At 39.2% G+C, this 27618-nt stretch overlaps 1 protein-coding gene across 1 annotated transcript in view; it reads left to right on the plus strand.

Annotated features, from left to right (window-relative positions):
• The window catches only part of LOC149204985 (uncharacterized), a 298358-nt gene that overhangs the window by 34551 nt on the left and 236189 nt on the right, over positions 1 to 27618 (plus strand). The window lies entirely within an intron of this gene.

The following is a 27618-nucleotide window of genomic DNA, read 5'->3' on the forward strand; positions in this document are numbered from 1 at the left end:
GCTGAAATGACCAAACCTTTCCTTCAGTAGGAGAATGGTTACTCAACCCACAAACTCCAGTTATCAATCAGTGTAGCCACGACCCCCATAGGAAACATATCTCAGCCACAAATGGCCACCAACGGAAGAAGAAAACTCGTGCTCTTGCCAAATAGGAAAAGGAACTCGACCAACTTGTAGAATGAAAGGAACTCTGCTCCCTCTCAGTGAAAACTTTGACCCATCTCAGCTATAGGATATTTAGTTATTGTGGCAGCCAACTCGACTTCAGGAGAATTTAGATTTTGATGCCTTAAAACAAGAGAAACTTGGTCCTTTCTCTCATGGAACTCGACCTCATATTTGGCTTGATACTCAACGTATAAAATAGATATGAAATATCAAATATTAGAAGATAAAATCAACTGATAACACTTTTTACTTCCATTATCTTCTACAAATCTTCTTCTTCTTGGTAGCACAATGGCGAAATTTGAGTGATTCTGCTCTCCAAACCAACTAGGGTGTATAGTTTCAATATTGAAGCTAGTAACGGCAGCTAGGGTTTCTCATCCTAAACTCTTCTCCAGAAGCTCTCAAAAATACATTTTTCTTGAATGACAAAATGTTAGAGTAAGGAGAGACTCCTCATTTTTCCTTTTTTATAACTTAGTGACCACTTTTGCTGCCATTTTACCTTTTTAATTTTATATTGTCACTTTAGAAAATTTTCACTTTATAAATTGAAGGTGACTTTTCATTAACCTAGGATACATCCTGTTTTTCACCTCTTTAACATTTATAATGTTTTTCTTAGGTGAGTCATGTTCCCTAAAATTTTTTCCCTCCTTAGCCTACGAGAACTTATTAGGCTAGATGGGGTTGGAACCTTGTCTTATGCCTCCTAAGTGGTTGGGGACATTACAAGACATGTTGTAGGAGTAACTTGGAGCTAGAAGGTTTTGAAATATGTAACTAGGTTCAGTTTTCATAATGACATGTAATCATGATTTTATGTAATTAATGCAAAGAAGAAAAATAAAATTAATTTTTGTTATGCTTGAGTCACGGGTTTCATGGTCAATGAATTTTATTTTATAGATGAAGCTCCCATTGTGAGCTATTAGGATTGGTCATTAAGTCATAAAGTTTATTGAGTCAATGTCATGTATTGAAAACCCATTTGGGCATGTTACATATTGTAAAAGAGAATTTATTTGAGTCATAAACCCTCCAAAGCTTTGTCACAAGTACTCCATCAAGTTGGCCTTCAAAAGGAGATGGAGATAATTCTAGAAAAGGATGTCGGCCTACACTCTAGCACAAGTCTGCTTAATATCATGGGCAAACTACTATATATAGAGAGGACTCGGCCTCACTTGAAGACCATTCGATCAAGCATCCAAAAACAAGAGATCAAGTGCGAGAAACACGAGAAGAAGCTCATCATCAAGCGAAGAAAGGAGGAGAAGAAGCTGAAATAGTTTTGATCTGTTTTGGGGCAATTACCTTTCACATGTGCGAAGAAGACTAGTGTCATCTACTGTAGAGGAAGCCGAAATCATCACAGTCATCTTAGAAGACCAAATTGAGGAAGAAAGCCAAGTTAATTTACAAGCCGAATTGCAGAAGGAGTCTCCATCTAAGCAAAGGGAATCAAGGGATAAAATTAGTGTTGATTCCTCACATGTGCTGCAACTAGGGTTTCTGAAGAGGCCGAGAGTTGCAGGTCTGAGCCAATAGGCCGAAATCAGAAGGGTAGCCGAGATCTAAGGTGAAGCAAGCAGTTTGACTAGCATTGACTCAAGGAAGAAGAATTCGCTCAAAGAAGCCTTGTGACTTGGTCTTGGAGAGGTTAGTAGGTCAAGGGTCTTGGTCTTGGAATTCATCACTTGAAGATTCTATAAGAAGAAGAATTCGTTTGGGTTTTTCTCTCAACTTGGAGAGGTTTTGGCCTTGGCTGATCGCCTACATCTTGTGTCCTATTGTCTCATTGTTCTATTGTTTTGGTAGCTGATTGATGATAGATGAACACATAATAATAATAAGCACAAGAAGAAGCTAATCAAATGAAGTAAAAATACATCACAATCAGTTATCAAGGAAGATCAATCATCCTTATCCTTTTGCCCTAGATTTCTCAACGGAAGGAAGGGTTGGGTGGTTGTTGTTTTGAGGCTGGGACATCAAGCCACAGTAGAAGGAAAGGCTGCAGGCTTGTTGAGTACTATCCACAACCATAGGGAGGTCCGTTGAGGCCTGTAGGATCCCTGTGTGTGGGCCAAGGGCTATAGGAGGTAGCCTCAGCAGGACGGATCAGCATAGAAGTTTGCAGGTGGTTCGAGGATTTGAGAGGCCCGGCTAAGCCCCTTGGTGCTACAGCAGTATCATAAAGTGGAAACAACAAGATGGTGAACTGCTGTAGGGGTTCTGCGGTATAGGACAACCACAAAAACATTGTTTGAACTTTGCAGGGTAGTGAGGGCTTGAAGGTCTAACCCTCAGCCCAAGGAAATTGACAAGGGTCTTGTCTTGTATTTGGGCATATTTTCCAGGGATTGTAAAGGGCCATTTTCCTTGGTACAGGAGCTCTAAGATTTTTATTAAAGGACTAATAAGAAATCAGTTTTGACAATTAAATTGTGCATTCTGTGTATGATTTAATTGCTGGCATATTCCACTGTGCTAAAGTTGTTTTAAAGTTAGGCATTTCAGTGTGTTTATGTTTTCTGTTTTGTGAAACTGTCAAAACATAGACCAGACCTGGGGTGCATGAAATTCTAACACATTTCAATCTTATAATTATTAGCGATAGTAAAATGTGACCATGGTGGCTGTTGATGCCTCATCAAAGCCCTCACAAATTTGCCTTCCTAGGAAACTAGTAAGAATACCAAGCTGCCCATTTTATACAAACAAAATGTTACTCAAAGATAAGTGAAATGATGTAGAACTTTTTTACTTGCAGGGGTGTGCTTAACGTAAGTCATGTGTCTTGAACATCACAGGGAGTGAGTTGGGAGTCTAGGAGTGTTAGGAGTGGGGTCAGATCGTGATTGGTGCAGCGAAGTGGGGTTGACTATGACAGTGGACAGAGTGGGCTGAGAGCTGTATTAAATGAAATGGAGTGCACCTATAACAACACTCCCATTAGGGAATTGTTTCAATAGCTCACTGCTTGAGCAAATAGCTCAAGAGTGCACCCATCTTGAATGATTTTGTTATCTGTAGTTTGGCCCCTCGAAACTTTGAGGGGCTTTGTTAATTGTCCTCACCAAGTGTCTGAAGCACATTAAATGGGATTCCACATTCATAAATAGCCCTTGGCACTCTTGTTTCAGCTTCTTCCCTACCCTTAACATTAAAGATTTTTAAGACTTTGCTCTCTTGAGCCAAACTTGGAGGTATTGAGTATTCTTGTTGCACTGCTTTCCTCTTCCTAGCTTCTTGAACAATTGTTGGCTCCCTGATGACAGCTGAAGTGCCGCTACCAATTTGGGAGCAAGAAATTTCCATTTGCTGTGCATCATTATAATCTTTTCCATACATTGCCTTTTCTTTTGGGTCTGCTGCTATTGCACAAACCTCATTAGCATTTCTTCCTTAAGCAGAAGATGTGCCTCCATCATTGTGTAAGAGCCCTTTTAGGGCTTAGAGCCACCCCTTGGAACATGTGTAATTTATGTCCCATACTTACAAGGAGAATAATAATTATTTTATCAGCTTGATTTTGGTCCAGGACCATGTCAAATACCACTTTGAGAACCCACAGTTGCTACAAAATCAACAAAGAAAGCTGCCAACTGAAAATAAGAAAACCTAGAACAATTTTCTGTTGAATGGTGTTGTCATTGATGCCAATGCCGATTTTTGAACGCTCATAATATTTATCTGGATTGCAGTGATTGAAGCTCCAAATCTCCAGAAGCCCTGGAAATCCCTAGAAGCCCTGCACTTGTTGAAGTTTGAGGATGAAGATCAGTTGGGTTGCTCCTAAGATTACCATCACTGAATGCTCCTTGTCGTGCCGATTCCAACGGTATATAGCACATCATGAGATCCCTCATGGGTTGCAAGATATGCCCTTAGGAAGGTCAATGCCCCCATCTTGTGGCCAAATCCCCAAAAGGAGATGATGTGGCAACATGCTATTGGCCAGAATATGGCATAAGGATGCTTCGTTGAAATTAAAATTTAAATTTTGAGGACAAAAGAAATTTTATTTATTTAAATTTACCTTGGTCTAAATCTTGGAGTTAAAGTCAAATTCAAATTTAATGTGGTCCAAAATGAGAGGGAAAATTTGGCTCCAATATTAAAATTAAAATTAAAATTTGTTTCATCCTTGTTGGTGAAGTTGGCCCTCTAAGAAGCCCATCCTCCACTATAAATTATGGCTCGTTTGCTCCTCCATGCAAAAGCAATTCTCACGCATATCTCTGAGATGATATGCCGCCCTCAAACAGTCATGAAAATCTGAACAGGCAGTCAAAAGTTTGGTGTTTATTTTGGGTTTTGAGTTTAAATTTTATATTTGGTTTCTGGTCTTTTCGCTGAAAATTATGGAGTACCTCCTGAGGCCTTTTGGCCCAGTTTCTGAAGACAGATTTGTGTATTCACTGAGGACTTACTGTGGAGATTCTGTGCACTAGTTCGGTCCTCCTGCTCTCCAAAGGCTTGGATTTGAAGCTTCTGGCGAACCATTTCAGAACTTGTTGCAGAATGATCTAGTGGCATTTCTGTGCAAGGGATCTGCTCTCTGCATTACATATTCGGCCCTAGAGAAGGATACATGGAATTGGTTGGTTGTTGACTCTTTTTCTTTTCACTGAGACATTCTCGTTGATGATTCTCACTAAGGAAACATCCGTGCCTTAACTAAGGAATAATTTGGAGTATTATTTGAAGCTATACTTATGTGTCAACCTTTATACACATTCTGTGGCTCGACTGTCTGAGTGTTTGAGGTATGTATCAGCTCTCCCAATTTCAATAAAGTCTGTGGTACTTTACCCCTCCAAAAGACTTGCATCTGAGGAAATTTGAACCCTTGAAGCAGTCCTGTAGCTCAATACTGTTGGCCTTTTAATCAATTCAATGGCACAAAGTTTGGGTCTCTAAATCAGTTCTGGGCATTATTTGTTGGGACAATTTGGTGCTTAGGTAAATCTGAGCACCTTTGTTGAGAGCTTGAAAGTTTTGTTGGCCAAGATTTATCACAAACTGTTGGACCATTTTGTGAAACACTCATTGAAATTTTCTGAGCTGGTTGTGTGGAAACACTAGCTGTCCTAAGGACATATCTAAGGATTAACTTGCATTAGGACTAAAGTTCATCCAAACTGCCTTAGAGTAATATGGGGCAGACCTTTTGGTGGTAATAAAACTCTGTCACTGAAATTTCATTGTGATAAAATCAGTAGATCTAAATCTGAAGAAGTCACTCATTGAATAAGGCATGCTTCAAGGATTGAAATCTCAAGTATAATTAGAAGACTGTTGCATGGACATACTTATTCATCAAGTCTGCTACTAGTGGTTTGCTTTAAGGTGTCACATTTCTGAGCATCAAAACTATGGGTCTGTTTTGGGTTATTAAAAATGCTTCACCTACAGTAGAAACCCTATCTTAAAGGAGCAACATCAGTCACAAGTATTGATAACAAAATAAGGGAAGACTGTCAGAAGTTAGATCACTTCAGGCATTGTTGCATCAGATACACATCAGCATTTCAAAGGCATCTAAGGTACATGTTGCATCAGCACTTTGAAGGCGTCTTAGATACACCAGTGATATATTCAATCAGTAGCTCAGAATCCAGATACAACAGTGACACATTGCAGACATGGTGCATTTTTTCTTTGTTCTGATTGAGACTGCTAAGCTGTTATATGAAGGCTAAGATAATGATAATGATCATATGATGAATGTTGCCTTGTATGCTGATTGAGATACAGAGAACTTATGCTGATTGATTGATTCATGTTACTGCTAGGGTCTTAGGCAGCGTGTCATTCAAAGTATGATGTTGACAGAGCTATAGATTATGGGATAGAGTACAATGAGCTGCTAGGGTTGAGTCAGAGTTGTATGCAGCTAAGGTCTGATCTCTTTGGTGAGTTTATTGAAATACTATTGGTGTATGTATGATACTGCTGCTGAAGTTTGTCAGTTGGATGTATTGCTTGTCAATGTTGTTGTTGAATGTGTATAATGGGCAGAACATGTGAAAGAGATTGTCAGTGAATGCATACTGCTGGGGTTTTGTAATTAGCATGTGTTGCTAAGTTGTTGGGTGCTGATTGAGATTTGTGACTGTAACAGTCAATGTATTGTTGAGCAGCATCAATGTGCTGAGCTTGGACCTGAGATTAATATTATTGGCAGATGATATGTGCCTGTATTTGCAGTGCTTCTAATTTGCTTATTGAAACAGGATTATGACCAAATGGTTGATGTATTGTTGAACCAGGGTTATATGACAGAATGATTGATGACAGGTTGATTTAATTTGAGCAGAGGTTTATGAAACAAGGGTTTGATATCTTGAGCAGGAGCAAATCTAATTATTGAGATGTTGTATTACAGTTTGTTTATGTATTGATATTGTTATGAATAAAATATAAATATAATAATAATAAGGAATAGTTAATTAAATAGTAATTAGGTAATCAAGAGGCATGTCCCTAAGGACATGACCATTCATGAAAGGGTACCTGCCTGTGTATATAAAGCAGACCCTCATTTGTAACTCAATCGTTCTCATTTATACATTTCAATATATATTCTTATATCCCCAATGGAGATCTACGTATTCCAAGTCTTCTAGAGTATTTAACTTAAGTACGATCTTTGTTCGCTACATTTGTTATCAGAGCCATTTGATTATCCGGCCGCTCTGCTGCTGCATAGAGAACCAGTCTGATCGGACTCTTGGCCATCAACAATTCGTCAAATTTGTTGTCGGTTAAGCGCTTTGCTACAAGTTTTTGGAGGTTCTCCATTTTCGCTATCAAGCCCTTGGCCATTAAAAAAAATCAATATAAAAAAGGGAAATTTTTTTATAAAAAATATATAAAAAAACGTTGTCAAAAAAAAATTAATATATATATATCTATATATATTATTAAAAAATAAATAAAAAATTTATTAAAAAAAATCAAACATTGAAAAAAAGAGCTAAAAATAAAAATAAAAATTAAAAGATTAAAACAAAATTAATTAAAAAGATAAAATAAAAAATAAAAACACGAAAAATACATGGCCTGTCAGCCACTGCCGCAGGCTGTGGCACCCCGCTGACAGACCACCACAGTCGCCAATGTGCACTCATAATCTGCCCCACGCGATCTTTCTTTTCCATCCAAGTCTTGATGACAATCAGTTGCCAATGACTGCACCGACCGCAACTTTGCTCACCTTTGGAAATTCTTCTGCCTCATGCCCCACTACGCATGAACAATGGTAAAAAGATGATTTCCACAAAGAACAATGGTTTCTTTTCAAAATGTCATTTTTGTTCAGAAGGATATTCTAATTGTCAAGAGTCATTCAAAAATAAAAATGTGGTTTGCAGAAAATGTTACAAAACTTTTACCTTAGTCGAATCTCTAAGTGATGCACAAAAACAATCAATTGCAAGAGATATAGAACAATTGATGACAATATTTAAGCGACAACATACAAATTTTAATAAGGAAACAAAGAAAATGGAATCCAAATTGCAAGTGCAACACCCATCATCACTCTTACAAAACAACGTAATCTATTGTATTGAGAAAGTGCACTTGGAATATCAAGAAAAAGACAAAATAACCAAACTTTGGCAAAACAAAAAAGCGTTACAACAGGAATACGAAGATCTTGTGGGTATGCATTACAAAGAAGTAATGGAAAAGAACAAAGAAATTTTTCGCCTAAGGACCACGTTGAAAAATTAATTGCACAAGTCAGGAAGACTATGGTCACAGAGAAGGAACTCAAGAAACACCTATCCGAACAAGAAGAGGAAAATTTACGTTTAAAGAACATTAATAAAAATTTATTAGAACAAATCAAAAGTTTAAATGATGAAGAGAAGGATATTAAGGTTAGAGTCATCAATTCAGAAAACAAAGAACTTTCATGTCTAAGGAATCATAATCAAAACCTTCTTACACAAATAAATAAGCTTAAATGTGACAAAAAGTCGCTAAATACAAGTTAGAACAACTTACTCAAGAAGAAGTGTCGAAATTCCTAGTCATAACAGTGCAAGTTGAAGATAAGGGAACAGATATTGATCCATTCAATATCACAATTCAAGAAGAGGGTAAATCAGTTGAAGCGAAGATGTACTCAGAAGTTGTAGATCAAGCAATGGAAATTTCAAGTGAAGATTTCACAATTAATCAAGAGACTTTTCTACCTGAAATAAATTAGATTCCTTCAATAAACCATGAAATTACTAAAACAAATTGAGAGATCACATCAAAAGAACTCCTTATTGCCATCCAAATTATAAAAGAAGATATGTCAACCAGAAACAAGTGACTTATGTTTCTAAGAACGTTGATGTCACGATAATTCAACTTGTGATAAAAGTCCATCTCAAGTTTTCAGTTACTACAAGATTCCACATAAGATTGATTTATGATGGCTGGATCCCTTCTCAGTGCGATGCTTTTTTCTTAATCTCTTAAAAGATCATATCATCTTGTATCAAAGAAGATGACAATTCCAAGAATTCGTGGAGATATGAAAGATGCGAAAATATTAAAAGAAAAAGAAACAGATGATACGCCTTGTCAACAATAAGCTTTGAGGACAAAGAATTTTGAAGAGGAAGGCAATGTTATGAATGAAATATAAATATAATAATAATAAGGAATAGTTAATTAAATAGTAATTAGTTAATCAAGAGGCATGTAACTATGGACATGACCATTCACGAAAGAGTACCTGCTTGGGTATATAAAGCAGACAATCATTTGTAATTCAATCATTCTGATTTATACATCTCAATATATATTCTTGTATCCCCAATGGAGATCTACATATTCCAAGTCTTCTAGAGTATTTAACTTAAGTAAGGACTTTGTTCGCTACAAATATTGAGCACAGGTGGATCCAGTTTGAAAATTGTGAAACGTGGTTTGCCGTGGCGAGTTGAAGGTTGGAGCCTTCAAGGCAAGTGGCAGCTTGCTAATTAGGGTGGCATAATGGTGTAAGGAGAGAGAGTGGAGTCTCCTTTAGGTTGGAGCTTGAGAACACTTTAGGTTGGCAGGGTGGTGCTAGGGCAAGTTAGAGACTGCGCAGGGTGTTGGAGCATCCTTCCAGTTGGAGCTAGTAAACGAGGGTGTTGGAGCGTCCTTCAGGTTGGAGCCTGTAAACCAAGGGGTTGGAGCCTCCTTCAGTTGGAGCTGAAAATCTTGGAAGTTGGAGCTTCCTAATTGATGTAAATTATTGAAGACAATAAGAAACGTTGAATGGTTTTTCTCTCGTATGGGTTCCCCCCTAAAAGTCTCTGGTGTACTGTCTTTATTGTTGTGCATTGTTGAATTATGTTCATGACCGCATTATGTTTGATCTGATGCTAATAATAATTAATGCTTTGTAAAATTAAAACCATACTAATTGAAGAGAAACACTGATTCACCCCCTTCTTAGTATTTCCAACAATTTCTTGTAGTCTACAACAATGTTCTGGGTGGAAACCAGTGCTCAAAAAATTAGTAAAACCCTTGCTCTTACAGAATGAAAACATGGTGAAAACAACATGATATGTTTTGGTATATGCACCTGAAAAGGTTTGTTTGTAGTTTGAACACATGAATTTATGATATGTGCAATGCACAAACATTAAACGTGGGGGTGCTTTGAAGTTTCCAACAACATAGGCTTAATCCCAATATATCTAACAGGCCTTTAATAGGGAACTACTCACATGACTACTAATGACCTCCAGATTCGGGCTCTCTCAAGCAAGAGGTGTGGTGAATCTAAACTATTGGAGAAGTAAGGAAGAATCATATAGTGATGCAGATTAAACTTTAGAGTAAGACTGAAATTTTGACAATGACGTTTGGAGCTATGTTGCAGAAAATGCCAAAACATTTCGGAGTTTTCAAAAATGGAGACGTTGGCTGAAACATCATATGTATATTTATATAAAAAAACATAAATAAGTGAATAACACATTATCTTGCAAGAAAAAAGGAATAAGGCCCATAGATGACAATTTAGAAGGAAAACCAAGTCTATATAAACTCTTATAGATGATTAGATGATGCCCGTGTTTCGACTGCGTTTCAACGTTTCAAGTACTGGTACGGTCTAAATGTTTGGTTCGTAGATGTTTCATGCAACATAGGTTTGGAGAAACAATGGTGGAAAATTGAGTGGATGTTGAAAAGGTGAAGACATAGAAGAAAGTGTTTTGGAGAAGGGGCAACTTGAATGAGAGATCTCTGATTGATGTAAATAACAATTGCTTGAAATGAGTGTTATTCTCAAGTAGTTGAAGGTGTATCTCTTGATTAATAGATATTGGAAACATGATTAAACTCTAAAGTTTGCTTGTCTATCTTTGTTTTAAATAACAACAGAGTGGGTTCGGAGCATTCCTATTATGGTCCAATTGTTTGTATGTTTTTTTGTTATGTGCGGACAATTATGGAGACAGCTATGTGTGTAATTAGGAGAGAATTATTTTCCAATTTTGGTTTTTGTTTATCTTCTTAGGTAAAACTTTGCTAGAAAATATATATATTTTTCATTTTGAATATTGTTTCTAAAAAATGTTTGTTCAAATCTATTTTGATGTGTAAAATGTGTGGTTGCTGATCAAATTGGTAAATGCCTTGCCAGTGGTTCCACATTATTGTGACTGTGTTCTACCTCATGTTTTTTTTCCTTGTTGCTGCATTATTATGGGATATGCCTCACGGGGTTGTTATGCATATGGTTTATTAGATTCATGTGATATGCATGCTATTGTCAAGCACAACACTGAGATGGACAATGCTATGCCCACAAAACTTGTATAGTTGTTTCACCGTATCTCTTAGTGCAAAGATCCATCTTGGGGCACTTATCTGCTGGAAACTAAAATGCAAAGGTTCTTTGTCAGATTGGAAAGTTGTTCTGCATCGACTACGAAGCAAACTGAAAAGGTGAAGACATAGAAGAAAGCGTTTTGGAGAAGGGTAAGCTTGGATGAGAGATCTCTGGTTGATGTAGATAGTAGTTGTTTGAAGTGAATGTTATTCTCAAATAATTGAAGGTGGTTCTCTTGATCAATAGATATTGGAAACATAATTAAACTCTAGAATTTGTGTGAAAATTTCTAATCCTCAAGGAACCCCTCCTACAACAAATTTGAATCTACTTCACCTACTTGATTTTAATTACATTCATCAAGTTATTCTTCTGAGTACTTGTTAAAATTGGCAACTAGGGCCAAACTCCATATGGGTCACCTCATTCATGGCCATTGATATTTTCCTTGGATTCCTCTCTCCGAGAGGTGTAGGATTGATCTAACGATCATCCGATTTCTACATGTATTCATAGAGAGGTGAATTTATTTGTATTCTTGATAATTTGTCAAGGTCAGCCAACAAGCAAAACAATGATTTTCACCCCCAGCTTATCCTCAACATTGCATATAAAAGGAGGAGACCTTGTGGCATAATTTCACTCATCTCATCTCACATTCTTCTCTCTCTCCTCTCTTGATTGGGTATGCACAAAATGGGCAACATCTCTCTCACACGTGTGGCTGGAAGAAGGGTTTTCTGATTAGGGCAACGTTGACCTAGGTTGAACGAAACGACAGGGTGTCATTTTGACCAGCGTTTAGTCCTTGATTGCGGATTGGGTTAGGGTGCCTCTCCTTCACAGGCCACATTTTTGAACAACTATTTTGACCACTCTTTGACCACACAGACTAGCATTGACTGTCAAAGAGTTGACCCCATGTTTGACCTGATGTTGACTGAAGTTTGACTAGATTTTCGTATTGTTTTGTGCTGCCTCTTCTTGTTGTTGGAGGCCTAGTTGATTGAGCGTTGACTGGGGTTGACTAGAGGTCAAATCTGACCTGTTTGACTAGCTTTGACTTCGCTGGTTAGGGTTTTGCAGTCGCTGTCATAAAATTACAAAATTGTATATTTGTACTATCTCTCTCTCTTTGCTGAATTATTGAAGAATATAAGAAGATTTGATCAAGGGTTTCCCCACATTGGGTTTGTCCGTGGCTGGTGCCACATCTTGTGTCCTCTTGTCATGGCTTGTCTTCTACTGCTTATATTTATGTTATATCTGCACGTTACTATTATGTTGATGTGATTGCTATTCTGGAAATTGATATTGGGCTAATAAGAAAATTTGAAGTAAATTTCTCTTAAGCATAGTACATACCAAATTTAACATGGTATCAGAGGTGAGGTGAAGACAAAGCCCAAGCAATGCCGGAAAACTAGTGCTACAACTATGAGGGTTTATTATTATGCAGGACAAAACACTGGTGAAATAATCTCACCCTGTCACTGGAGAATCAGTGACTGATCCTTAGTTTTGGGAGGCTCTATGTAACCTTTTGATGGCCTCCGCATTAAACTGTGTCACCCTGGGAAACTTCTATGTCACCCCTCCTAGGTATTACGCTGCCTCTCTGCTCTGGATCTTTTGCTGGCTGAGAATTTGACTTTCTTGCCTGCAGTCTCACACCCTTGCTTTTGGCATCTGAACTTCAAATTCCCTCTGCAGAAACTTGACTTCCCCTCATTGACTGTGCTGCCTTTGCGTCAGCACTACGTAGGCCAACGTCAACCCTCCTTTGGACATCTTCTGTCCTTTCTCTGCCTTGTATTCTCCAGAAAGTCCTCCTAGAATCTCACTGCACCTCTGCTGCAAGATCTCCCAAATTGATTTTCCTCCTTAGAACTTCTCACCTCAGAAAATCGATTTCTTCGATCTCTCTATGTGTGTCTAAATGAACCCCAAGCCTCCTTCTTATACTTTTCCTGTTGAGATTTTAACGGTCGAGATTAAGTCTCTAATCAACAACTCCATTAATATTTTAATTTCCTTAAGTTTAGACTTAGGAACTCCATTAAAAATATTAATTATTTTAGTAAAATACAATCCGGGTGGAATTTCACCAAACGGTTTCTGGGTTCTCTTTAAACTCATGTGCCTTAGCCTCTCCACCAATTTTCAAGGTTAGAGCACTTCCGATGCTACCAAAAACTAAAAGTTTGTTCGTCTATCGTTGTTATAAATAACAACAGAGTGGGTTCGAGGCATTCCTGTTATGCTCCAATTGTTTGTATGTTTTTTTTTGTATGTGTGGACAATTTTGGGGACATTAATGAGTGTAATTAGGAGGATTATTTTCCAATTTTGGTTTTTGTTTATCTTCTTAGCAGAAACTTTTCTAGAAAATAATTTTTTCATTCTTAATATTGTTTCTGAAAAAGGTTTGTTCAAATCTATTTTGATGTGTATAACATGTGGTTGATGATAAAATTTGGTAAATGTCTTGCCAGTGGTTCCACATTTTTGTGACTGTGTTCTACCTCATGGTTATTTTCTTTGCTGTTGAATTATTGTGGAATATGCCGCATATGGTTGTTATGCATTTGGTTTATTAGATTCATGTGATATGCATGCTATTGTCAAGCATAACACCAAGATGGACAATGCTATGCCAATGAAACTTGTATAGTTGTTTCATCTTATCTCTTAGTGAAAAGATCCATCTTGGGGCACTTATTTGCTGGAAATTGAAATGCAAGAGTTCCTGGTCAAATTGAAAAGTTGTTTTGCATCAACTATGAAGCAAACTGAAAACTTGACCTTTTAACTAGCCAACAACAAAACTGGATTGTAGGTCACATTGCTGTGTGCCGTCTCCCATTATAAATGCAAATATTCTATTCCTGGTTTAGAAGTTTCCAATGGTTGGTCCACTGCAGGAGTGTATGTGATCATATGTTTTTTATTGGATGTGAATGCATAGGTTACTTGGTAGATATTAAAAACAAAAGTGTCACTCATTCAAAAGCCCCTGCGCTGTGGGGTGCTTTTTCCACCAGAGCCTAGGAATGTGATTTAGTTGTGGTTTTTAATTTTCTAAATATTACAATGCTTGCAAGCTGCTACTTGCCATTTCAATTCAATCTTAGAATATGTGGAGTGCTTCAGTATTCTATATATATCTATAGGGTTTTGTGCATGGAAAATTTTAGGGGCTAATATTCGCAGGTGGGCTAATTTTCCATGATTTTTCCAAAAAAAGATTTGCCAATTTCCACTTTCTAAAAAAATGATTTGCCCAAATTTTACAATATAAAATTATTTTACCTTAAAAATCGCCAACATTATATAGAGAGTACATATAAAATCATTATAATTTTCAATAATTTTAGAAACAAATCAATAAACATTTTACAATTTGCATATTAGGGACTTGAAAGATTCGCCAATGTTTTTAAACCTCAAGATAATTTTCCATCCTTCAAATTTTCTTTGGTTTTGTGTAGATGTCGTATGTCGTAGGACATGACCATTCATGCAAGGGTATATGCATAGGTATATAAAGCAGACCCTCATTTGTAATTCAACCATCTCACTTGTATTCAAATATTCTTCTATAATTTATTGTTGTCCTATCATGGATGTTTATCTAAGTCACAGGACACGTCCTCCAGGGTCTCGTGTCCCGTATTTTACGTACTGGCCACGAAAACAGCCCTAATACGTGTCGAATACGGTTTTTATCGTGTTCTGGAAAATGGAAAACGTATTCGCCTGTTTTCGTCGTGTCCTGCATTTGGAAAATGCGTATTTCGTTGGTAGAAAACGTGGCCCTAACGTTTTTCGACAGCTTGAATACGTACCCCGCAAGAAAATGTAATTTAAAGCCTAGCTACTCGAATCATAGGTAAATAAGGCCTAACTTCCACAGAAAACCTAATACCTCAACCACCACCAGTGAATGCCTCAGGGTACTAACAAGTCACATGCCAACTATTGTCCCCTGAGATGTACCAAATCTAACAAGGACAGATGTCAGGATTTAGGAAATCCTCCGACACTGCTTTAGACATTCAGGCCAGCTCTCAGGTCTTGGGGGCTACACACTCAACGAATCGGATATCGTTTTGGAATGCAAAGGCAGGTTCAAGAAGATGTATCGTGATAGCTTCAAAAAACTAAAAAAGGCTTGGGAGTGACCAATAGGCCAAAACAACATGGGGATTCAATAGATTTTAGCCATAGAAGTGATATTTTAAACCACAAGCACCATTATTTAATTCTGCATGATAAACAACTCAGGGAAAATGGATTTTCCACTAAGGGAGCGTTGTTTATAAGCCTTTTCCCATAACTGCAAACTCCAGGAAGTAGATTTATTGGCCATTTAAACCAGATCCAACGAATCTCATTGAACACCCATGATGCAAATCAACACAATAAATGCAACAGCAATGGTTGGGAGCTTTTATTTTAAAAGTGCAGCATAGCTATACCCTGATTTACAAACAAAAAAAAACCTTCATTCTAACTTGTAACAGAAATGACACCCAAGCGTTGGGCTGATTTAGCTCTATCCTGGGTTTTTCTTATTACCCATTACATCAACAATGTTCTCAGGAAGAAACAAAATGGCCTTGGGAAAGTTAATTCACCTCTATCCTGTTGAAATTTCAGTCTATGGCAATTAATGCAAAACCAAAATTTCATCTCTTACTAGATGTTTCCCAGATCTGATTCCTATGAACTTTCAGCCTTGGGGTTGATATGAAATATTAATTTGCATTAGAAAACAACAAATATTATTTCACTTCACAAATTAATATGGATAAAAAACTATATTTCGGTATATATATATATATATATATATATATATATATATATAGATAAGGTGTCCCCCGTGTCCTGTTTCCAGGTCGCTGTGTTTCGTATTGAATACTCGTATTCACGTGTCCTCTGTGTCTCGTGTCATGTGACTTAGATGTTTATGTATTTCAGATCTTTTGAAGTAGTCTACTGTGTATACGAACTTTGTTCGTTACATTGGAACTAGAGTTGTTCGGTCCTCTGGCTGCTCAACCACTGCACAGTGCCATGTTTGATCTGGCCTTTCGCCATCTAACTTCGTCAACATTGTTACCGTCAAGATTCAAGTGTTTCACTACATAGTGGGAGGTTCTCCATTCTGTTAGTTTCGCTACTAGGCTTTTGGCCATATAAAAGAAAAAGGAAAAAAATCAATATCAAAAGAAGAAGAAGAAGAAGAAGATTATATAAAAGAAAAGAAAAATCAAAATATAGGGGAAAAAGATTATATGTATATATATATATATATATATATATATATATATAATGCATAGGTTACTCGGTAGATATTAAAAACAAAAGTGTCACTCATTCAGAAGCCCTTGAGCTGTGGGGTGCTTTTTCCACCAGAGCCTAGGATTGTGATTTAGCTGTGTTTTTTTAACTTTTCAAAATATTACAATGCTTGCAAGTTGTTGCTTGCCATTTCAATTCAATCTTAGAATATGTGGAGTGCTTAAATATTCTATATATATCTATAGGGTTTTGTGTAGATGTCGTATGTTATGAATAAAATATAAATATAATAAAAATAATAATAATGAATAGTTAATTAAAAAGTAATTAGTTAGTCAAGAGGCATGTCCCTAAGGATGTGACCATTCATTAAAGGGTACCTGCATAGGTATATAAAGCAGACCCTCATTTGTAACTCAACCATCTCACTTGTATTCAAATATTTTTCTACAATTTATTGTTGTCCTATCATGGATGTTTATATATTTCAAATCTTTTGAAGTAGTCTACTATGTATACAAACTTTGTTCGTTACATTGGTATCAGAGCTATTCAGTCCTTTGGCCGCTCAACCACTGCACAAAGCCATGTCTGATTCGGCCTTTCGCCATCAAACTTCGTCAACATTGTTGCCATCAAGATTCAAGTGTTTCACTACATAGTGGGAGGTTCTCCATTCTGTCAGTTTCGCTACTAGGCTTATGGCCATATAAAATTAAAAAGGAAAAAAATCAATATTAAAAAAAAAGAAAGAAAGAAGAAGAAGATTATATAAAAGAAAAGAAAAATCAAAATACAGGGAAAAAAGATTATATATATATATATATATATAATTAGAAAAAATTATAAAAAAAGATATTTAAAAAATCAAAAGTGTTGACAATAAAAATAAAAAAAAATGTAAAATAAACTATATAAAAAAATTAATTCAAAGAAAAAAAATAAAAAAAAGGCATAAAAGAAAAAAAATGAAAAAAGTATTATTAAAAAAATAATAATAAAAAATAAACATAAAAAATAAAAACAAATAAAAAAGGAAAAACAAAAACGACGCATGCTGACTTACCACATCTACAAACCGACTTACCTCTGACAGTCGCCTTTCACCCTCGAGTGTTTCGACCAACTATCGCACCCTCTATGGCCCTGTCACTGTGCCCAACACTTCCGCATACCACACAACACAACAATCATAGCCATTGCGCCTTCGCTCTTTCGTTGCGACACATCGTTGTCCAGCCACTGCACTTTTCTATCATTCGTTGCCGCTACAGGTCTGTCCTTCATTGCATTCAAAATACCAACTAATACCCTCCTACGACAATTGCCATTTACAAGTGTAGATAGTCGCAACATCTTTAACAGTGTGCGTCTATATCTATCCACCTCTGCGTCATTGTGTTCTTTCAACCTCGTGTTGTCCCAATCAAACTCTACAATTAATTCCAATTTAAATTATAGGCATATGATTACAGGTCTATCCTTCATTGCATTCAAAACACTAGCTAATACCCTCCTACGATAGTTGCTATTTGCAAGTGTTGACAGTGGCAGCATCTCTAATAGTGTGTGTCTATATCTATCCACCTTTGCATCATCGTGTTTGTACAACCTCGTGTTGTCCCAATCAAACTGTATAATTAATTCCAATTTAAATTATAGGCGTATGATAAATTCAAACAACGAATAAGAAAAATGTTGTCGCGCATCCAATCCGCACTCCTGTTTGAGCCGTTTCCGCCTTCCTATCGGAGTTGATCTCGCTTCCTTGACATAATCTCGCCTAATCGACTTACTTTTCTCCACCACATGCTTACTCAAATTAAGTTAAAGGTGAGAGGGTGTGAGAAAGATTCACGACCCTTTGGGATATTTTTGACATAAAGAGCATAAGAAATAATTAATAAAGAAATCAAAAAAAATATTATATATATATTCTAAGGAACCTTCTAGAAGTGAATATTGTGCCAATATCTAGGTCATACAAAGTACAAATATTACAATATTACAAAGGAGAATATAAAAAGATTTTGGTAAAAAGGTAAAAAAATGATTTCCACAAAGAACATCGGCTTCTTTTTGAAATGTCCTTTTTGTTCAGAAGGATATTCTAATTGTGAAGAGTCATTTAGAAATAAAAATGTGGTTTGCAGAAAATGTTACAAAAGTTTTAACTTAGTCGAATCTCTAAGTGAAGCACAAAAACAACCATTCGCAAGAGATAGAGAATAATTAATGGCAATATTTAAGCGACAACATGCAAGTGGAATCCAAATTGCAGAAAGAAAATGAAATCCAAATTGCAGATGGAACTCCCATCATCACTCCTACAAAATGATGTAATCTAGTGTACCAAGAAAGTGCAGTTGGAAGATCAAGAGAAAGACAAAATAACCAAACTTCGTGTAATGTCCCTTCCTAAATTATTTTGGAATAGGATTAATTTCTACACATTTTGGGGCCGATTGTGGAGGTGATGGGGCCCATTTGATTTTATTAGGAGGCTAGACTTAGCAAAAGTTATTTCGATGTGGTTAATTTGTATGTGGGGGCCACCCACACTAGGAGAATACGCATTCCCTAGTTCGATTTGCACGAAGGGGAAATTGATGGTTAAGTGAGGGACCCACGATGGAGGGAAAATGGAGGGAAAAGTGCTCCATGAAATTTATATAAGGAAGGCAACTCTCCTCATTTTAGCATCTTATCTTTTGACATATTGAACTCAACCTTAGTTGCTCGAGCTGCTTAGCCGGGATACTGTGTTGTTTTAGCACACTAGTGTCTCCGAGCCGAGATCTCAACCCTTGCTTTGGTGGACTTTGGGAGCCACCCTAGGAAGGCAATTCATACTACCTTGGAGGAGAGCCAGTGGAGTTTCAGAGTCATATCATTCAACATTTGTCTCAACTAGTGCGCATTTCAGGGGGATGCAGAAGGGGAACACATAGGTGTTGCTTGTGGGTTCATCTGGGCAGCAACTACCAGGGGCGTTTGGGCATTGGAGCTATGGTGGAGGATCAACCTTTTGGGAGAGTTTTGGAGCAAGAGGTTGCTGCATTTGGAGTAGTTCGATTTACAGTCACCTGGGCCTGCGGAGAGAGCCATCACTGGGCTTACATGGGAGTTGGAGGAAGGAATTGTATAGCTGGAGTTGGCCGGGAGAAGTTGGAGATCATTTGGAGGGCCATTTGAGGAGGAGTGATGGAGTTGGGAGAGCAGAGATTGACAGGATTACTCGCAGCAACAAAATTCAGAAATGGAGGAGGGCCAAACTGTGAAGGGTCAATTTTGAAGGTTGGAAGCAAGGGGACTCTTTTTGGGTTTTTTTGGGTTTTGGGCAAGGATCACACTTCTAGTTTTATAGAATTTTTTGGGCAAATCTAAGGGGTCAAACAGGGGTCCCAACTCAGCCAACAACTAGAGGAGCTAAGGGGAATTTGGGCCAAAATTCCAAGGTCAACATTTGGCCAATTCCTTCGTGGGTTATTTTGGGTATTTGGTGGAGAGGCGGGGGTTAATTTCCTGTAATTTTCTGAGCACCGGAGGTGGGGTTTCCAACAGTATCCTTGCAACAGACATCACAGTTTCACATGGGCAGCGCAGGGCATCATTGCAACAGTTATTTGTGCCATTTGGGCTTGACATTTTACCACCTGGTTTTGATCACGCTTGTCATTGAGGCAAGCCCAATTGCACCACTTCCATATTATTGTACTTTCCTCCTAAACTATAATAAAATGGCTCAACTGTTGGTTATTCTTGGACTTTTTATGGGTGTGCACTAAATGTTTCAATTTTATGGTGTTGTTTTTATTATTTGCTTTGCATAGCACTATTTTCCTAGATTGGAACATTACAGTGGTATCAGAGCATGATCATGGCCTAGTTGTGGGAAATTAGCCAGGAGATTATAGAAGCTTTGAGTATGAGTACACAGTGACGGGTGAAACCAGAGACAAACCCATTGCTCAAGGGAAATCCAGTATGCAGAAATTCTGGGGTATAATTCATTGGGATGATGAGAGGTTGGACCAGTTGAGGAGGGTGACCGACCAAACCCATCCTCACCTTTACAACAGAGACGTTAGAGGTGATCAGGCCGTGGGGGTGCAACCATCGACATCATGTGGGGAAAGCCAATCAGATCAGGTTACCAGATCTCCTGAAAAGGAGTAGGCAGGACAAAGACGGTTAGAGGGTGAGACCAGGGGTGCACTTTTGTTGGTGGAGACCTAGCTTTAGATATCAGGAGCCCGAGGAGGAGGTTGAGCATGATGCTGAGAGCCCACAAGATGGTGATGAGCACATCGATATACCCGATGTGGCGCAGGAATTACCTTTATTAGAGACCTCTTTGATAGCCCGAATTGACACCTTGGTGGAGAGGATAGAGCCTACACACATAGAGCCATAGGTTGAGGGGGTGCCACCCTTGGACGAGATGCCAACAGTTGCTGAGGTATCTAGAGTTGTGATCGAGTTTACAGGTGATAGATGCCCACAACAGTTCCACTAGTTTTAGGCTGACCTTCTCGCATTACAAAGGAAGATCACATTAGTGCGTGAGGCTATTCTGTAGCAGAACGAGGAATTGGAGGGCATGAGAATGGTTTGTGCTGAGTCCATGACCAAATTGACTCACGTTGGGGAGCGGTTTGATTCCCTATTGGTGCAGCTAGAGTGCACGTTGGAGCCTAAGGGCAGCGCTCTTCGGGCATACATAGATGGGGCTTGCAACATTGTTAGGTTACCTTGGCCCATTGGACAGATAGAGACAGAGCTACCTAGTCAGATTTTATGTATTGACCAGGACAACGAGATGAGACGACTTGAGTTGCACATGGTGCGGCGCCCGCATGCTGGGGTTGTTCTATGTGCGGGAGTTCTTGCATTCGATACCTCTCTTGGGGTTGGGTGGCGAGAGATTCTAAGTTGGTACCCGGTGGAGTGGGATATGGAGCAGTGTTTTAAAAACCGCTTTTAAAAACCGGTTGTCGGTCTAACCGGCCGGTTAGCAAGCCCGCCGGTCTAAACCGGCCAAAAAACCCGGTTTAAATGCTGATTTCTCCATTTTTTTGCCCTAACCGGTGAAAACCGGCCGGTTTGTAACAAACCGGCCGGTTCTGTCCTAAACCGGCCGGTTTTAGGCACACCCACCATAAAGTTAAAAAAACATATTTTTGACTGTGTTTGAGGGGTTTTGGGGGGGAACTAAGGGTGTTTCAACCCTAACAATGTTGACAATTAATGGTAATGTTAAATTCTTAAAGTAAAAGTGACATTTCCTTTAATTTTCATTTTCATCCTTTTACTTAAATTTTTAACATTACCATGAAATGACTCAGGATGTTTGAGAGTGGTTTCGACCTCATTGGATTTCATATGGAGAAACTAGAATTTTAGATTTCACTCAAAGTTCAGCAGACTTAATGGTTTTCAGGATTTCATGGTTTGGGGGTAAACAATAAATGCAATTAGAGCTCCAAATGATGAGAAAGACTCCTGATCTAGATCCCATTGTGTTGGACGATATTGATCCAACATCAGAATGGGTGGAGGAGACTGAAGAACCTGTGTTTGAGGTTGATTTTGATATCGAGATGGCTTTGGCAGGGGATGAAGCAGATTATGTGGTGGCATCAGAACCAGGATCAATAGCGGCATCAAGGAAAGGCAAAGAACCAATGGAAGGCACTAGTCATGCAGGTCGACAAACTCGTGCTTCCATTACGTCCACTTCTATTGTCATTGGTGGCATTGATATTGAGGTTGCAGATCAGACTGAGGCATCCTCAGACTCTGAACCAGATGATGTCTATGTAGCTCCTAATGATGATCTTGTGTCTAGTAGTGGTGATGAACTTGATGATTGATCATGTGTACACTGTAGACTTGTAGTAGGCCAATGGCCTCATAGCTTGCAGCATTGTTTTTGGACTTTATAGGCCATTTAGAGCCTCATTTCTTATGTATTTTGCTATTTTGTTGATGATATGTATTGCACTCGGTGCCATTTTGATATATTCACCTTTACATGGTATATAAATGAGCAAACTTTGCATATTTTGTCTCTATTGGCTTGGAATCATGGTTTTACATTTTAAAAATAGTTTTGTTTCATTAAAAATTAATTATTTAATGTATTTTTTTTAAAACCGGTTCGTTTAGACCAAACCAGTCTCGGTTAGACCGGTTCCGGTCGGTAAACCGGTTCATTAGGTGGACCGGTCCGGTCACCGGTTCCGGTTTTAAAAACATTGTGGAGATGATAGTGGACCTAGGTGGTGCTCAACAAGAGTTTCCAGGCATAGAGGATGCTAGAAGCCCCGATTGGCATTGGAATCCGGGAGGGACCGCCTATCATTTCCCAAGTATATCGGTTGACTATGATCTAGAGGGTATAGTTGACCTAGCAGTCGAGTGTGTAACTCCGCTAGGAGAGTTTCTGTCAGCACCAGTGGCCAACTAGTTTATGGACAGGCTTCTTGGGTTGACTTGGTACGACGTTTGTACACAGGATTACAGAGTGATCAACACACTCTGGCAGGAGTTTGTTGGAGGAGGTGGCATTGGCAGGCCACCAAATGGCGCCTTGTATGGAGTTGGGGATTCTTCACTTTTGTGGGCACAAAGGACGCAGAGGAGCAATGCAAGGGTAGCATCATTGCTGACACATAGGGAGATTCACTTCTTGGATCCCTCAGGGAGGATTTGGAGTGAAGATCCATTCACCGAAGGGTATGATGATGCGGCGGTGGAGGGGATGATACTGGTCGGGTTTGGGCCGACACATAGGGACACAACTTTAGGCCATCTCATTTGGGATGGGTAGGAGCATCTAGCGTGGAGCATTGGTCTGCAGATGGGCATGGAGACGCATGGGGGAGTGCCTCACATTGCACTGACTACATGCACGGAGTGACCTGTTCAGTGACACAGGCGGGACACAGGACGGTACAGGATGGCATAGCCATAGTCGGGGGTATCCAGTGGTGTACAGGGACAAGTTGCGGCATACAATGGCATGTCAAGAATGCAGTGTTGCTTGGTGGTGTGAAGTGACGCATGGTGTTTTGCAACAGGCTCTTGGAGCGTTGCCTCTTAGGAGGCATCATATGGATAGGGGCATCAGGTGTACCGTTGGATGCAGCTCACCTAGGATTGATGAGGACATTGTTGAGCATCTGGGGACACCACGCTTAGCGGAGACAAGGCTTCGAGGGAGTTATCAGCATATTCGAGGTGGACAGAGTGTCCTCTATAGGGTCACTCTTGGGCATTTCGGCGGAATTTTGATCATACCGTTTGGGACATACCCGCCCATCATCCTCCAATGTTGCTTACAGTCACAGAGTGTTTGGTTGTTTCCCCTTGACACTCTCCATTCAGGCAGCAGGGTATGGGAGGGTCACCCTAGACAGTTGGATGAGACAACGCGTGCGATGAACCTGGAGGAGACTCTTCTTGAGACCCTTGGTAGGTGCACGAGCTGTCGGATACAGGCTTAGGGATGGCATGGTTGATAGCCGAGGTAGCATATATTCCACCCCTGAGCTCACACTTGAGGGACGGTGGATGGTAGACTTCGTCTACAGGAGGGTACCCAGACTCCGAGCAGTGTCGAGGTGTATCATCAGGAGTTGGGATAGCAGATTTCACTGCGTGGTTTGGTAGGAGCAGGGCAAGTTCATAGGCATGAGATCTACTCCTTATACTTGGGGTCCACCCAGGGAATACATACATGGATCAGAGATGAGGGCTAGATGGGTTCTAGATGGTAACGACATTACACAGCGACATCCTCTGAGGAGTGGGAGTTATGAGCTCCTTGTATGTTTGGGGAATCCGGGATCCGGTTGGCGGGCAGATCACTCCACTTTGTGATGAGCGGTGTCATGTCAGAGGATCATCCAATTCACTTTCGGTTTGACACATGGGGGATCACTGAAACCTCCACTGCATGGTTAGGCCATGCTTGTTCTGTTATGGCTCAGAGTTGAGATTGGCAGTGGAGGGGTAGATATTGGCATCATGGAGATCCCTAGGCAGGATGAGCTTGATTCTCATAGATTTTTCGCCACTAGGCCTCAGGAGGGGAGGATACTGTCTACGCACGATGGGGAGTATGTCATAGTCAAAGTAGTGCAGCGTCAGCATGGTGGCACCACTCTGGGATTAGCAGGGAACTGGGGCATCACAACTCTTCACAACTCAATAACCTTTAGGGATGCGCTGGCTACTATAGGGGGAGATCATACAGATCTTCCATTGGGCTTTAGCGAGTCATTGATGGAGCAGGGGACTTCTGGTACTTGCACCGGGTAGGATAATGAGTGGAGTAAGGGGAGCTTCATGTTGGACAGGATGGCCTGGTATCTTGGTATTGAAGGATTCTTTCATATCAGGACAGTGCAGAGGTTAGGCATGATCCAGTGGCACATTTGGGACCCTGGCACATTTTGTAGTGATAGTGGGGAGCAGCAGTTAGAGAGGATTCTTGCTCAAGCATTACTCGAGGACAAGCGATTTTTGGTGCATTGGAGGAGCTTGCCTGGTGAGGATGCTACATGGGAGGACGAGCACATACTTCAACATCCAACACTGAAGTTGCTTGGGGACAAGCAACATTTGGGAGGGGAGGATTGTAATGTCCCTTCCTAAATTATTTTGGAACAGGATTAATTTCTACATTTTGGGGCTGATTGTGGAGGTGATGGGGCCCATTCGATTTTATTAGGAGGCTAGACTTAGTAGAAGTTATTTCAACGTGGTTAATTTGTATGTGGGGGCCACCCACACAAGGAGAATACACATTCCCTAGTTCGATTTGCATGGAGTGGAAATCGATGGTTAAGTGAGGGACCCACGATGGAGGGAAAATGGAGGGAAAAGTGCTCCATGAAATCTATATAAGGAAGGTAACTCTCCTCATTTCAACATCTTATCTTTTGACATATTGAACTCAACCTTAGTTGCTTGAGTTGCTTAGCTGTGTTACTGTGTTGTTTAGCACATGAGTGTCTCCGAGCGGAGATCTCAACCCTTGCTTCGATGGACTTCGAGTGCCACCCTAGGAAGGCAATTCATACTACCTTGGAGGAGAACCGGTGGAGTTTCACAGTCATATCATTCAACATTTGTCTCAGCCAGTGCGTGTTTTTGGAGGACGTAGAAGGGGAACACGTAGGTGTTGCTTTTGGGTTCATCCGGGCAACAATTGCCATGGGAGTTTGGGCATTGTAGCTACAATGGAGGATCAACCTTTTGAGAGAGTTTTGGAGCAGTAGGTTGCTGCATTGGAGCAGTTCGATTTACAGTCACTTGGGCCTGCGCAGAGAGCCATCACTGGGCTCACGTGGGAGTTGGAGGAAGGAATTGTAGAGTTGGAGCTGGCCAGGAGAAGTAGGAGATCATTTGGAGGGCCATTTGAGGAGGATTGTTGGAATTGGGAGAGCAGAGATTGACAAGATTAGTCGCAGCAACAAAATTCGAAATTGGAGGAGGGCCAAGCTGTGAAGGGTCAATTTTTGAAGGTTGGAACCAAGGGGAACACTTCTTGGGTTTTTCTCGGTTTTGGGCAAGGATGACAATTCTAATTTTATAGAATTTTCTGGGCAGATCTAAGGTGTCAAACAGGGATCCCAACTCAGCCAACAACTAGAGGAGCTAAGGCGAAATTTGGGCCAAAATTCCGAGGTCAACATTTTGCTAATTCATTCGTGGGTTATTCTGGGTATTTGGTGGAGAGGCGAGGGTTAATTTCCCGTAATTTTCCGAGCACCAGAGGTGGGGTTTCCAGCAACATCTTTGTAGCTGACATCACAGTTTCACAAGGGCAGCGCAGGGCATCATTGCAGTAGTTATTTGTTCCATTTGGGCTTGGCATATTATGACCTAGGTTTGATCACGCTTGTCATTGAGGCTAGCCCAAGTGCACCACGTCCACATTATTGTACTTTCCTCCCAAATTATAATAAAATGGCTTAGTTGTTGGTTATTGCTGGACTTTTTATGGGTGTGCACTGGATGTTTCAATTTTATGGTGTTGTTTTTATCATTTGCTTTGGATAGCACTATTTTCCTAAATTGGAACATTACACTTCGGCAAAACAAGAAAGCATTACAACAAGAATATGAAGATCTCGCGGATATGCATTACAAAGAAGTAATAGAACAATTATTAAGGCTAAAGTCATCAATTCATAAAACAAAGAACCTTCACGTCTAAGGAATCATAATCAAAACCTTCTTACACAAATAAAGAAGCTTAAAAGAGACAAAAAGTCGCTAAAAGACAAGTTAGAACAACTTACTTAAGAAGAAGTATCGAAATTCCCAGTCGTAACAATCCAAGTTGAAGATAAGGGAACGAATACTGATCCTGTCAATATCACAATTCAAGAAGAGGATATACTAGTTGGAGCGAAGATGTACTTAGAAGATGCAGTTCAAGAAATGGAAATTTCAAGTGAAGATTTCACAATTATTCAAGCGACTGAAAGAAATCAGATTCCTTCAATAAACCATGAAATTACCACAAACAAATTGAGAGATCACATCACAAGAACTCCTTATTGCCATCCAAATTATAAAAGCAGATATCTCAACCAAAAACAAGTGACTTATGTTCCTAAGAACGTTGATGTCACCATAATTCAATCTTGTGATAAAAATCCATCTCAAGTTTTCAGTAACTGCAAGATTCCACAGAAGATTGATTTAGGATGGTCAGATCCCTTCTCAGTGTGACAATTTTGTTTATCTCTTAAAAGATCCTATCATCTTGTATCAACGAAGATGACAACTCCAAGAATTCGAAGAGTTCTGAAAGATGCGAAAAATTAAAATTAAAAGAAATAAATGATACACCTTGTCAACAATAAGCTTTGAGGACAAAGCTTTTTGAAGAGGAAGGCAATGTTATGAATAAAATATAAATATAATAATAATAAGGAATAGTTAATTAAATAGTAATTAGTTAATCAAGGGGCATGTCCCTAAGGACATGACCATTCATGAAAGGGTACCTGCCTAGGTATATAAAGCAGACTCTCATTTGTAACTCAACCATCTCACTTGTATTCAAATATTCTTCTATAATATATTGTTGTCCTATCATGGATGTTTATATATTTCAGATCTTTTGAAGTAGTTTGCTGTGTATACGAATTTTGTTCGCTACATCGTAGCCAAAATGACAGCTGTATTTTTTTGTTTGTGTTATCATCCATTTTTACTATGTATGTACATTGTAATGTTTATATCCATAATTACAAGGTAGAATTGAAGTT

Source organism: Pinus tabuliformis, chromosome 1_2 (genome assembly GCF_031772625.1).
Source record: "Pinus tabuliformis cultivar Carrire ecotype Pingquan chromosome 1_2, CPIR1, whole genome shotgun sequence".
Lineage (NCBI taxonomy): Eukaryota > Viridiplantae > Streptophyta > Pinopsida > Pinales > Pinaceae > Pinus > Pinus tabuliformis.